The sequence below is a fragment of the Pteropus alecto genome, unplaced genomic scaffold, assembly GCF_000325575.1.
Source record: "Pteropus alecto unplaced genomic scaffold, ASM32557v1 scaffold75, whole genome shotgun sequence".
In the NCBI taxonomy this organism is placed as follows: domain Eukaryota; kingdom Metazoa; phylum Chordata; class Mammalia; order Chiroptera; family Pteropodidae; genus Pteropus; species Pteropus alecto.
In genome coordinates, this window is record NW_006440638.1 from 20,875,688 (window position 1) to 20,879,694 (window position 4,007).

Genomic DNA, 4,007 nt, shown 5'->3' on the forward strand with positions numbered 1-4,007 from the left:
TGCCACAGTGAAAGCAGAGAGCACCAGCCCTGTACGCCCGCATCTCCCCCACCACGCCACTGCCACTGTTCTTCTGACAACATGGATAAAGACTTCACCATTTAAAAACAAAAAAAGAAACGACAGGTAGAATTGCAGTTTTCAAAGTCGTGTTATTTACTTCCTTAATTGGGGGACATTTCCCTCTATTTCATTTCAAGAAATACTACACAATATAATTTCTGAAGGAAATGAATGATAAAGGCTACCGTTTATTGAGTACTTTTGAGAGGCTTACTGTCTTAAGCATTTTACAGCTATTAACTCACTTAGTCCTCATAATAAGCCTGAGAATAGGTTTTGCCATCTCTACTGCCATGGTTGAAGGAACTAAGGTCCAGAGAGGTGAAGACATTGGCCCAAGGACACACAGCTTGCACAGCGTGGAGCAGAGACACAAACCGAGATCTGGCCAGACATTCTTCTTTATGACCTAAGAGCAAGGAATAAGTAAGTATAAGGAATCTGAATACCTGGACTTCAGAGGGCAAAAAAGCGAGAAAAAAAATTGCAGACACCAGATGGAAAATGACTAAGGAGGAAAAAGCAATGTTTGGGGGCAAGAAAAGAGTTCTGAGTTCTGTTTGGTGGGCCCCAGCTTTGAGGACAGGTAACTTAACCTCTCTGGCCTCAGTGTCTTCTCCTGTAAAATGGAACTGATAAAGGCACACTTACCCCTGGGCTGTTCTTAGGACTCTAGCCCTCGGCCCCTTTTTCCATTCCCTCTCTCTAAGTGGAACTTGAGATCTTCCCTGGTAGGGGAGGTTTGGCTCAGGGAGAGGAAAATTGGGATTCAGCTTCTGGGCCAGTGCTCACGCGCCCTGAGCAGAGCCTCATCCTTATTTGGAAGGAACCCAGACTACGATGCCAGGCCCTGCACGGAGGGAATGGAGAGGGTGCTTTCCCAGGTCACGTGAAAAACCCCTGCAAGTTTCTGCAGTCCTACAGGAAGCAGGGCGCTTGCCACACAGTCGCCCCAAACTCAAAGGGCTCAGGAAAGTGCCAGAACCCTCAATGCTCACTCCATCACTCAATCAGTGTGTGTTCACTGAGCACGCATCTCTCAGTCAGAACTCTCCCAGGTTGCTAGCGACAGAAACCCAGCTAAAACTTCTAAATCAGAAAAGGGAATGATTGTCCCTGTAACCGGACAATCCAAGGGGGTGGTTCAGGCATGTCTGGATCCAGAGGCCTAGGTGGCACCGTGCAGATCCATGCCCCCCCAACCCAGGGCTCTGCCTTCCCCTAGGCCCCCTTCTCAGGCCGGCCCATCCCCAGCCACTCCAGGATGACTTCCTCAACAACCCTTCCAGTGCGAATGTTCCTCTTTCCCGGAATTTCCAGCAGAAGTCCAGGGCTGATGCTAGTTGGCTCTGGTGACCCTGATCCAATCTCACAGTCAGAGGGGTGTGGGCCTTGCACTGGCCATCCCTAACTGCATGTACGCCCCATGTGAAGATTGCGTCCAGCCGCTTAGCTGTTGATATTGAGGGGTATATGGGGGAGGGGCATAAATAACAGATTTACTGAGCCCTTCCTCTGTGTCAGACACTGTTCCAAGTGCTGTAGATGTAGTTAAACCTCACAGAACCCTGTAAGATAAGTACCATGTGTTATCCCCATCAAGCAGGTGAGGAAACTGGGGCACAGAGAGGTCAAGTTACATGCCGAAATCGCACAGCTGGGAGATGGCAAGGCTGAGCATCACACCCAAGCCCTCACAGAGCCTGTCCTCCTAACCATTGCAGCACATGGCTTCTATCATTTCTTCTTCCTGTCCTCTGGCCAGACTGAATCACTTCAGTTCCTCAAATAATTGAGCTTTCTCTCACCTCCCAGCCTGTGCACTCACTGCTCCTTCTGTTCAGCACCCTCCCTTTCCCTTTCCACTCGGTTAACTCTTACCCTCCTAGCCTGGGCCAAAGCAGCTCTTGTTCAGGAAGTGTTCCCTGACCTTTCAGACGGGGCGGAGCCCTGCTCCTTGATGCCAGTCCCAGGAATCCCTGTGATGGGTTGCAATTGCTCTCTGCTTGATGATGTACCCTGGCAGGTGTCAGCTCCAGGGCCTCATGACAGTTGTCAGGCACGCTGCTGCAGCCAGTGTCGTGAGGCAGACTGTTATCTCCATTTTACAGACCCAGAAATGGATTCAGAGTTGTGGCTTGAAGCCAAATAAATCCATCCTCTGGCCAGCCTGAATTGCTTTGGTTCTTCAAACTGCTATGCTTGCTTACCTCCTGCCCTCTGCCCTCTGCCCTCTGCCCTCGAAACACAGAGAGGTTAAATCACTTTGTCATATAGCAAGTTAGAAGTTGAACCACCTTGGTTCAAGAAGAGGTTTCCAGGCAGATTCAAGAGGAAGTCTCCAGGCTTGAGCCCTCACACACCATCTCCCTAGCCCCTCAAGATGTCCACATCTGGAATCTGTGACCGTCCTTTCTATGGCAAAGAGACTTTGCAGATGTGATTAAGTTAAGGATACTGAGATGGGGAGATTATCCTGGATTATCTAAATGGGCCTGATGTAATGACAACAGTCCTTAGAAGAGGGTGTTCTCCTCCTGTCTCTCTCAGAGATGATAATGGTCCCTGCCTCATAGCACTGGCTGTAGTAGGATTAAATGAGTCTGGACATGTGAAGTGCTGAGCATGGTGCTTGGCACAGAGAAAGTGCTTGATAAATGTTAACAGTTAGATACTGTCTTAGTTTGGGTTTCCTCACAAGCAGACTCCCAACTCAGGATTCGAATGCAAGACATTTACTGGGAAATGATCCCAGGAAGCACTGTCAAGGGAGGTGGGAGGTGACACAGGCAAAGAAGGAAGGCCATGAAGGGTGTGTCAGCGAGGAGACTGTCTACCCCTGTGGGCACCAAAAGGTGAGGAGCTGGGGGATTTAGCATCAGTAGTACCAGAAGGTCTACTGGGGGAGGAGGGGCCATTCACTCTAGGTCCTTCTGGCCTACCATGTGTGCAAGCAAAGTATAGAATTGTGATGACTAAACAAGTTAGTTCATGAAAAGCACTCATCCAGCAACCAGATAACCAGAAAGTCACTGGGTAAAAACACTGGGATGCTGGCAGCTGGAAGTAAATGACATAGGGCGAAGGGACGTGGGTAGGCACTGAGAGTGTACTACAGACATCACACAAGGCCATCTCCACTTAGGAGCCTTGATCCTTGGGACCAGGGTCTGGTGACTATATACAAAGTGGCATCCCCACCAAAGTGTAGCCCCTTCGTCCTGGAAATGCGCAGGTGCAGGATTGAGGCCTGAGCCCTCTGGTCCCCTCAGTGCAGTTAGGAAGAGCTCTTACCCAATTTCATGTGCTTTCTTCGCAATATAGATGTCATCCAGGACAGGCTGAAATGGAAATACTGGCAGATCCCCGCAGGTCTGGATGAGGTCTTGATTGCAGGTGGCTGAAAGTTTGGCTCAGCAGATTAGGACTCCAGAGGCTGATGGGAAGGTGGTGTCTGTGGGTGAATTCCTGGAGGGGCCAAGTGGCCAGAACAACAGACACATCCTGCTTCCTCCGAGGAAGCAGAAGAGCATGGAGGGCCTGGGGTGGGAGGGTGGTGGTTAGGGGTCAAACCATGAGGGCTGGGAGGAAGAGATGACCTTTGAAAAGAATTTGAGCCAAGAGGTCGTGTAGTCCTGGATAGAGGGCAGGGCTGTTGTGGCTTTCTGAGATATTTCGGGCATGCATAATGCTTAAATTGTGGGGGTGACACAAAAAGAAAAGTGGGGAGAAGTCTTGGGAGACGGGGAAAGGCCAGCTACTCTGCAGCAGCTGTAACCTGAGACCTTAAATGCATCTCCCGCCAGTGCTGAGTGGTAAAGATTGTTTCCCATTTCAGAGCACTGGCAGGTAGCTCACGGAAGGGACTGGGGCCCTTGGGAACGGGGTTGGTTTGAACATCTGGGACACTGCATCCCCAACATCTTCCCAGTCCTTCCTCTTCT

General features: G+C 50.2%; 1 long non-coding RNA gene across 1 annotated transcript; it reads right to left on the reverse strand.

Annotated features, from left to right (window-relative positions):
- Positions 1-231: 231 nt before the first annotated feature.
- LOC112484327 lies at positions 232-3,637 on the reverse strand. The gene is made up of 2 exons (XR_003048005.1): positions 3,358-3,637; positions 232-472 (listed from the first exon to the last, which is right to left on the reverse strand). It is a non-coding gene; the product is annotated as an uncharacterized LOC112484327 (long non-coding RNA).
- Between the last annotated feature and the right edge of the window lie 370 nt (positions 3,638-4,007).